Below are 10,700 nucleotides of genomic sequence, written 5' to 3' on the forward strand. Positions count from 1 at the left end.
ACAGTGCAAGTCCCTGGACTTCATCCTTTTTCACACAATGAAAGACGTGGAGTTGCACTCACTGGGCTCTCGTCCCTCTTATTTCCATGTCCTGCTTTTAGAATTTCAAAGCATCATTACTCTTGGATGATAGATACCCAGCCCTTCCCAACTACCCTCTTGTCACCTGGGGGCCGCCTCCCCGACCCCTGCTGAATGGACGGCTGACAACTCAGATGCCCCTTCTCAGGCCTGAGCTGGCAACTTGAACCCAGCTGACATGAGGCCCGGCTGACGTCCAACCGAAGCCATGCAGAGGGGCCCAGGACAGCACCTGGCAACACTGAACCTCACACAGGGGGAGCAGATGCCATGCCCTCCCAGGGACAGCTGCTGTCCAGAGAGAAGTTGCTGGAGAGAAGCACAGAAGGATCTCCGGTCTCAGAGAGGTAGTTCAGTGTGGCTGAGAGTGGCAGGTGGTGAATGCTGGACTGGGCTGTACTTCCTGCCATTGGAAGTCCCCTGGCCACAGGCCTCGACTGAGCAAGTTATGATTGCATTTTTGCTCTCCACAAACACACAATCTCCAACTAAGACATAATACATCTCTTATTTTGTTGGAGCCTCAGAAGCAAACAGCTGGAGGACCTGGTTTGATTATCTCCAGTTGAGATAATCAATTAACTGGGACCAGATAGTGTGCTCTGACACACAGCATCTTAGTGGGGAAGCAGGAACTCAATGGATGTGAGAGTTGGATCACAAAGAAGGATGAGCCCCAAAGAATTGATGCTTTCCAATTGTGGTGCTGGAGAAGACTCTTGAGAGTCCCTTGGACAACAAGGAGATCAAACCAGTCCATCCTAAAGGAAATCAACCCTGAATATTCATTGGAAGGACTGATGCTGAAGCCTCAATGCTTTGACCACCTGATGCAAAGAGCCAACTCATTGGAAAAGACCCTGATGCTGGGAAAAATCAAAGGCAAAAGGAGAAGGGGTTGGCAGAGGATGAAGAGGATGGTAGATAGCAGCACAGACTCAATGGACATGAATCTGAGTAAACTCTGGGAGAGTTGGACGGGACTTAGCAACTGAACAACATCAAGGAACACAACTGCAAGTCCTGTGCTATAACCACGTTCTTGGTGACCCTTTGGAACACTGGAATTGGCCTAGGGAACAAGTCAGGAAGAGGCAGGGGGTTATTTTCAGGATTTCAATTCAGTGGCCTCAGCTCCACCAAGGAAGATCCCTGGGGTGAGTTTTAGGGTGTCAGTACCCCAGAATCTTCCAGATGCATGGTAAATGCCTCATTGGCCCCTGCTCCAGAGCTCCCCACCCCACCCCTGACAGCGTAACAGGCTGCTGGGGGTGGAAGCTGAGAGAGAGAGGCCCCCGATGGCTCCACGGTGGAAGTTCAAACACTGGTCCCTCTGTGGGGAGTCACAGGAAAGCCTGCTGATGTACATCTTGCTTAGAGGTAGATGGTGGGCAAACAGAGCCATCACTAGGCCCAGGGTCAAAATGCCACCACGTGGGACAACTAGCCTTTGCCAAGAATGAGAGGATCCAAGGAGGGCGTTAGAGGCACTGCTCGCTCTGTCACCCCCTCCCCACCTGGTGAGCTCGTGTCATCTTTCAGGGTCAGTATTCTTGCCTACAAGATTGCCCACCGATATGATGCTGGGACCCTGATGCTGGGAGAGGTTGAGGACAAGAGGAGAAAGGGGTGACAGAGGAGGAGATGGGTGGATGGCATCACTGACTCAATGGACATGAGTCTGAGCAAACTCAGGGAAATAGTGAAGGACAGGGAAGCCTGGCGTGTTCAGTTCATGGAGTCGCAAAGAGTTGGACACGACTGAGCGACTAAACTACAACAACGATACACATTTAAGAGGAAAGACCAGAGATGAGGAGGTTAAGCAACTTGCTCCAGGTGCTTCAGGTACCAAATGGGAGAGCAAGATATAGAACCAGGTCTCCGGTTTCTTAGGTTAGTTATCTTTCTACTAATTTCTCGTTTAAGGACTTCCCTGGTGGCTCAGAAGGTAAAAGCGTCTGCCTACAGCGACTTCACTTTCACTTTTCACTTTCATGCATTGGAGAAGGAAATGGCAACCCACTCCAGTGTTCTTGCCTGGAGAATCCCAGGGACGGGGGAGCCTGGTGCGCTGCCGTCTATGGGGTCGCACAGAGTCGGACACGACTGAAGCGACTTAGCAGCAGCAGCAGCAGCACAGTGCAGGAGACCCGGGTTCAATCCCTGGGTGGGGAAGATCCCCTGGAGAAGGAAATGGCAACCCACTCCAGTAGTCTTGCTTGGAGAATCCCATGGATGGAAGAGCCTGGTAGGCTACAATCCATGGGGTCGCAAAGAGTCGGACGCTACTGAGCGACTTAATTTTCACTTTCTCGTTTGAGGAGAACCATAGGGCTCCTGTCAGAAGTTTATATCATCAGAGATTTAAAATCCTTTATGGTCAACAAGCTTCTATTTGAAAATGAAAACACTATGGGGAGAATTCATAGATTAGGCTGTTACCAGTTATTTCAGTCTCAGTATGAATTAAATGCATAGTTCAAGCCCAGTAAATATTTTTAGGATGAAGGACTGTGATACATTTCCTTTGGGTTTAGAATGGTGCTTTTGATGAGGAAGACTTAGGAGTAATCTGGTTTACCACAGGTTGCTCCAGGGGGGCTAGGATTGATGGATGAGAGCCTGAGGTTGTTGACTTGAGGGTTCATGGATATGGTGATGAAAGAAGGTCTAGAAGGTGAGAAAGTGCTGTAAACGGTTTCCTCTGTGGTGGCCATGGTCTATCAGCTGAGCCAAGAGTTCAGAGGACTTCAGAACAGAGCTGGAGGGACTGCCACATGCAGCTAGTGGGCTCTGAGGCCAACATACTAAGTCTCACCTCCTCACCAGGCTCTGGATCTGACTCCAGGAGCCTCTGGGACACAGGAGAAGGTTTGCTAGGGCTGTTCCTGGAAGTGGGGGGCAGGTAGGGGAGGCACAAAGTGAAATGAGTGTGAGGACACAGCTGAGGTCAGGAAGCTCAGAGATCAGGCTCCGGGCCAAGGCAGGGCTGTCTGAGGCTGAGGGGGCCTGGCCTGGGGCCTCTGTGTGCCCTGAGTGCATGGATCAACCTGTGGGTCCCACCCTCTGTCACAGGGAGAAGGAACCACACCTGAGAGTGGTTTTGAGCAGCTGCCTGGGCCTCAGGGGCTCTGTGGGCACTGTTAGTAAAATAAAAATAGTATGTAAGGCTTCAAATTGTGGATGTAAAAATGAAGCACAGTAGGGACTTCCTTGGCCGTCTAGTGGTTATGACTCCGAGCTTCCATTTCGAGGTGTGAAGTTTCCATCCTTGGTCAGGGAACTAAGATCCCGAATGCCCTGTGGTGTGGCCAAAAAAAAGGAGGAGGAGATATTTGTATACATATTGTTGTTCAGACACTCAGTCACGTCCGACTCTGTGATCCCATGGACTGCAGTGTGCCAGGCTTTCCGGTCCTTCACTGTCTCTCAGAGTTTGATCATTCATGTCTATTGGGTCAGTGATACCATCCAACCATTTCATCCTCTGTCATCTCCTTCTTCTCCTGCCTTCAATCTTTCCCAGCATCAGGGTCTTTTCCAATGAGTCAGCTCTTTGCATCAGGTGGCCAAAGTATTGGAGCTTCAAGTGCATATCAGTCCTTCCAATGAATATTCAGGGTTGATTTCCCTTAGGAGTGACTGGTTTGATCTCCTTGCTGTCCAAGGGACTCATATAGCTGATTCAACTTTTTGTACAGTAGAAACTAATACAACATTGTAAAGCAACTATATTCTAATAAAAAATAAAATAGTAAAAGAAAAAAGAAAAAGGAATTAAGAAATTAAGCAAAGTTAATTAGCATAGGGAGAGATTGGAAACTGAAAAAAAAAAATAGCAAGAACGTATAAGAAGCAAACCATAAAATAAGATGCCAAAGATTGCAACAAGTATAAATGGATTAACCTCTGATATTTGAGGGCTGACTCTCAGATTAGATCAAAGGAAAAAAAAATCCTGAGCATGTCTAAAACATAAGACACAGAGAGGTTAAAAATATAGGGGTGAGTAGATACATACTGGAGAAGGCAATGGCACCCCACTGCAGTACTCTTGCCTGGAAAATCCCATGGACGGAGGGGCCTGGTGGGCTGCAGTCCATGGGGTCGCTAGGAGTCGGACACAAGTGAGCTTTTGACTTCACTTTCACTTTTCACTTTCATGCATTGGAGAAGGAAATGGCAACCCACTCCAGTGTTCTTGCCTGGAGAATCCCAGGGATGGGGGAGCCTGGTGTGCTGCCGTCTATGGGGTTGCACAGAGTCAGAAGCGACTTAGCAGTAGCAGCAGCAGATACATACTAAGCAAATACAAAAAAAAAAAAAACAAGTTTTGATGGCAATATCAATATTCATGTAGAATTCAAGACTAAAAGTATTAAATCTATTAATAAGTTGAAACAGTAGCTGTATATATATTTGAGATGCTGAGGTGTGATCAAGTTGGTACTTCAATAGCACTGGCTGAGGGCACCAGGAATCCTGAGCCAGACACCCTTTCCTTAGAGGTCTTGTGAGAATAGAGCAGTTAACTCTATTCTTCCTCCCCAATACTCAGTCCATGGGGTGGTCAGTCAGCATGCTCCATCCATCCTTCTGGCCATAAGAATTGCTTCCAAGTAGCCCATTCAGAGCCAATCCCAGAATCTGGGGGAACTCAAGCCCAACACAGACAAAACTAAATTCATGATTTTCCTCCATAAAACCCAGTATTCTCTTTGTGACCCCAAACTCTAAATGGTACCACCAGCCATCCAATGAAGGATGTAAAAAAAAGAAACAGTAAACATTTTAATGTCTCCATTTTCTTTGCCCACCATCCCTTTGATCTTATCTCCTAAATATCTCTTAACTCTCTCTGATTACCTCTCAAGTCCATGGTCTCTTTCCTGCTGCTGCTGCTAAGTCACTTCAGTCATGTCTGACTCTTTGCGACCCCATGGACTGCAGCCCACCAGGCTCCTCTGTCCATGGGATTTTCCAGGCAAGAGGTCTGGAGTGGGTTGCCATTCCCTTTTCCGGTCTCTTCCCTAGCCTCCTCTTTAGTCTCCTTACTTCCACACTTGATAGCTTGATTCCAATCCAGCTGCAGAACAACCTTTCTAAGATGGAACTCTGACTGAGTCCTAGGGTGAGATTTGAGTGAAGTCCTGGGGTTAGGTTAGCCTTGTTGAAACACAGATTCCTGGGCTCTGCTCCAGAGTTTCTGATTCAGCCAGTCTGGGAGTAGAGGGGATAGAATCTGTATTTCCAACAAGCTCCCAGGTCATGCTGACCGACACTGCAGTCGAGAATCGCTGGCACTGCTTACGTAGTTTACCAGAAGTCTGCACTGGGGTGTGGGTCTAAACCTCCAGCCAACTGTGAAGAGTTTCTCTGACTTTCTTTGTTCCTTAAGAACAAAAGAACCTATTTCACTCAAGACTTGTTTTCAGAGGCAGAAAACCCAAATCAAGCAGGTTTCAGCAACAAAGGAAATCCATTGGCTCACTGAACTGAAAAATTCAGGTGAAGCACAAAAAAAGACATTCAGGTGAAGCACAAAAGAAATTCAGGCTCAGTGAGATCCCAGCTCACATGGTATCATCAGAACTGAGTTCATCCTCCCTTTGGCCTTGATCTCACAGCCAAAGTGGTCCCTCATGGTGGGTTGCAGAAGCTCCAGGATTCGGTCCTCTGGGCTTAGCAACCAAGGCAGAGAACTGGAATGGGGACCCCGTATCTACAGTGGGACCCTGGGGAAAATACCTTCAGCAAAAGGGAGAGAGGGATGAAGTCCACCCAATAAAGGGAAATGGTGTCCAGGTCTCAGATAGAGGTGGAGGGTGAGAAGGTGGGCCTTGAGCAAATATTCATAAGCACCAGCTGGCCCTTCCCTGACTTTAGTGTTCATATTCACATTATCTATATGTTAAAAGGAGACATAAATGAAGACAATAGGGAAAAAAACCCACAGCTAAACCAAAAAAGAGACTAAAAACTCAATGATGACTCCTGCTGCCTGATGGGAGCAAACCCAGAAGTATTTTGGGGGCCACTGCAGATGTTTGAAAATGGCAAAAATATTAGATGATATGAAGGAATTATTTAAAATTTTTGTATTTAAAATAGAAGAATTTAATAAAGGGACTCCCTAGCAGCCCAGTGATTACGACCCTGCTCTTCCAATGCAGAGGATGCAGGTTCAATCCCTGGTTGGGGAACTAAGATCCCACATTTTATGAGGCATGGTCAGAGATGAAAAAAAGATAAGAAAGTATTTAATAAAAATACAGCTTTTCTAAAAAGCCTTAAAAATATTTAGGGATGAAATGGCATGATGTCTGTAATTTAAAATATTTCCACAAAGAAAATGGAGGAGAGGAAATACGGCAAGTTTATTTTAAAAATATCATTACTGGAATGTGTCTTAGAGTTTGAGGAGACTGGAGACTTTCAGGACCTAAGAATGAGGTGTAGGGACTGTAACAGGCTGCGAGGGGAATAAAGACTAAAGCCTGGGGCTCTCTTTGTTGTTGTTCAATCACTAAGTCATGTCTGACTCTTTGTGACCCCATGGACTTCAGCATGTCAGGCCTCCCTGACCCTGCCGGAGTTTGCCCAAGTTCATGTCCATTGAGTTAGTGACCATCAAACCATCTCATCCTTTGTCTCCCCCTTCTCCTCCTACCCTCAATCTTTCCCAGCATCAGAGTCTTTTCCAGTGTATCAGCTCTTCGCATCATGTGGCCCAAGTAAGTGGGTTTTCCAGTTTTCCAGTGGTCACCTGGCCACTGAGTTTCTCTCCCTGGTTTTCAGCAGAGCTCAAACCTTGCTAGCGGTGCAATCTGCCAGCAGTTTCTGATGACCAGGAGCCGTGTTTGCCCCAGGTAAGCTCTGATCCCACTGGAATGAGGTTCACTCCATCCTGTTCCTTCTGGGCTTGGGATTCTCACCTGAGAATGATGGAGGAGATGGGACCAATCTGTTTCCTCCACCGACAACGATCTATGACTCTGGGTTCAGACAAGGAAGAGAAGGGCAAGCTTCCAAAACAGTTCAGTCAATCCTGGTTTAGTTGAGAACGGCATAGTCTGAATTACAAAAAAAAAAAAACAACCCTGGATTATGGCATAATCGCATAATTGTATTATGGCACCACCAACTCAGTGGACACGAGTTTGAGCAAACTCCAGGAAATAGTGAAGGACAGGGAAGCTTGGCATGCTGCAGGCCATGGGGTCACAGAGTCAGACACAACTGGGCGATGGAACAACAACAGTGGCATAACTGCAATATGGTGAATGTTTCCTTCATTCAGGCATACGGCAAATGGCGAATTAGTTGTTAATCAAGCATGAACAAGAAGAGGTTCTGGGAATTCCCTGGTGGTCCAGTGACTTCCACCACGTTGGGGGTGCAGGTTAGACCCTTGGTTGGTGAACTAAGATCCTGCATGCTGCACGCTGCAACAACAAAAGACAGTCCTATGAGTCCTGCTTTAATAAAGAGTTTTCAATTACCAATGTGTTTTCTTTTATGCATGAAAACTGAACTAGAATGGTTCTTTAAAGTGGAAGCAGTGGCAGATTGTGGTTTCCTGGGCTCCAGAATCACTATGGATGGTGACTATAGCCATGAAATTAAAAGACACTTGCTCCCTGGGAGGAAAGTTGCGACAAAACTAGACAGTGTATAAAAAGCAGAGATGTCACTTTGCTGACAAAGGTCCATAAAGTCAAATCTATGGTTTTCCAGTAGTCATGCACGGGTGTGAGAGTTGGACCATAAAGAAGGCTGAGCTCCGAATAACTGATGCTTTCAAACTGTGGTGCTAGAGAAGGCAGATTCTCGAGAGTCCCTGGGACAGCAAGGAAATCAAACCAGTCAGTCCTAAAGGAAATCAGTACTGAATATTCAGTGAGCCAACTCACTGGAAAAGACCCTGATGCTGGAAAAGATTGAAGGCAGGAGGAGAAGGGGCCAGAGGATGTGATGGTTGGATGGCATCACCAACTCAACGGACATGAGTTTGAGCAAACTCAAGGAGAAGGTGGAGGACAGGGAAGCCTGGCATGCTGCAGTCCATGGGGTCACAAACAGTTGGACATGAGTCAACAACTAAACAACAATGGTTCTTTAAGACCTAGTTTTCTTTAGAGGACTTTCCATTCTTCCCTAAAAACTGACAACCATGGCACATCAAGTCCAAGTGTAAATGTGAACTCCAAGGAGAGACCCAGCCAAATGGAATTCCTCGGGGCCTCACCAAGACCTTGGCTCACTCCCTTCCTGGGACCTTGACCTAGGCATCCCTCCTTATCTGCAGAGTCACGTCTTTGCAGCAACTGGGCTTAGGAGTAAAGATCAGTGAGTCCCTGTAAACTAAGCAAAGTACAAGTATTATGCTTAATTCTCAAATAAGACATGAGTCAAGGGCATGAAGAGTTACCTAGTGTGAGCCCCACTCCTCAGAGCAACATGATTGAGGCTGCAAAGGGAGAGGCTGCAGCTGTTATAACTTGGAGCCATGGGTCACCTGACCTTGAATTAAACCACCTATAAAATAATTGGAAGTGTTATTTGCTCAGTCATGTCCAACTCCTTGTGACCCCATGGACTGTAGCCTGCCAGGCTCCTCTGTGCATGGAATTCTCCAGGCCAGAATACTGGAGTGGTTTGCCATTCCCTTCTCCAGGGGATCTTCCCAACCCAGGGACTGAACCCAGGTCTCCTGCATTGCAGAATGATTGTTTACCATCTGAGCCATATATATCAGGATGTATTATTATTATAACACATTATTGTATTCTATTTTTGAAAATTTAAAAATGATTTTTGTATCTGTTTATGAGGGTATCAGTCTGTAGTTTTCTGTCTCTAGTTTGGTTTTGGTATCAGAGAAATGATGGTTTCTAAAATGAGTAATGTATTCCTTTCTCTTAATTTTCTGGAAAAATTAATGTCAAATTGGTATTATTTCTTCCTAAAATATTTAGTAGAATTCACCAGTAAGTCCATTTGGACCTTGAGTTTCCTTTGTGAGAAGGTGTTTTTTTGTTTTTAATTTTATTTATTTATTTTTTGCTGTGCTGGGTCTTCACTACTTCATGCGGGCTATTCTCTAGTTGCAGCAAGCGGGAGCTACTCTCCATTGTGAAGCTTGGGCTTCACATTGCAATGGCTTCTCTTGTTGTGGAGCACAGGCTCTAGGATGCTCAGGCATCAGTAGTTGCAACACGCAGGCTCAGTAACTGTGGCTCACAGGCTCTAGAGTGAGGGCTCAGCAGTTGTGGTGCAGAGATTTAGTTGTCCATAGCATGTTGAATCTTCGGGGACCAAGAATCGAACCCATGTCCCTGGAACAGGGATCGAATCTACATGCATTGGCAAGTGGATTCTTATCCACTACACCACCAGAAATGTCCTGAGGGAAGGATTTTAACTACAAGTTCAATTTCTTTAGTTGATGGAGATACAGATAATCTATTTCAGATTGAGAAACCTTTAGTACTTAGTATCTTTTAAGGTGCCTATTTCATCTAGTTCAGTTCCATTCAGTCACTCAGTTGTGTCTGACTCTTTGCGAACCCATGGACTGCAACACATCAGGCCTCCCTCTCCATCACCAACTCCCAGAGCTTGCTTAAAGTCTTGTCCATCGAGTCAGTGATGCCATCCAACCATCTCATCCTCTGTTGTCCCCTTCTCCTGCCTTCAATTTTTCCCAGCATCAGGGTCTTTTCCAATGAGTCAGTTCCTCGCATCAAGTGGCCAAAGTATTGGAGTTTCAGCTTCAGCATTAGTCCTTCCAATGAATATTCAAGACTGATTTCCTTTAGGATTGACTAGTTTTATCTCCTTGCAGTCCAAAGGACTCTCAAGAGTCTTCTCCAACATCACAGTTCTTCTCAGTTACCAAATTACTACCACAGAACTGTTCATAATATTCCCTTCTTATCCTGTCTCCTTGCTGTATTCTATTGGCTAGCAGTGAGTCAGCTTTGTTTAGGCTCAGACTATATTCGCACTCCAATGACAACTGTATCAGACTGTCTTCCGTTTTACTCCAGAGGCAGCTACAGTGTTGGACAACCCTGGGATCGTTCACCAACATTGTGATAGGTGTCTCTTTTATGGTTTTGTTCTTGCACCACTAACTGGGCCCAACACCATAAAACCTGGGCTTCCCTTTCAGGACGGGCTTATCTGTGGGTTGTGGGAAAGGCTGGTGGAGAAGACCTCTAGATGTGGGTATGTGATCTAGGAGGGAGGGATCATCATTTGGGGTGTGGAGGAGTCCTGGTGAGCTCCTGGAATTCCTGCATGGAGTACTTGGGCTGGATGAGACATAGCACCAGCTGGGGCCACATTTTGAACATCCTGAACATTCCATCACTGCCACAGGGCATTGAACACATCCTTGTAAAGAGAATGAGGCCTGGGGAGGTAGAGGGGGAGGTGTTCTATGATGATCATGCTGGGGGACTCAGCTAGCAGATAGGCTATAATAGTAACCATAAATATAACCTCTGGGCTTCCCTGGTGGTCCAGTGGTTGAGAGTCTGCCTTCCATTTCAGGGCACACTGGTTTGATCCCTGGTCTGGGAAGATCCCACATGCCTCAGAGCACCTAG

Source organism: Bos grunniens, chromosome 16 (genome assembly GCF_055505025.1).
Source record: "Bos grunniens cultivar Pamir isolate PY7600 chromosome 16, Bosgru_T2T1.0, whole genome shotgun sequence".
Lineage (NCBI taxonomy): Eukaryota > Metazoa > Chordata > Mammalia > Artiodactyla > Bovidae > Bos > Bos grunniens.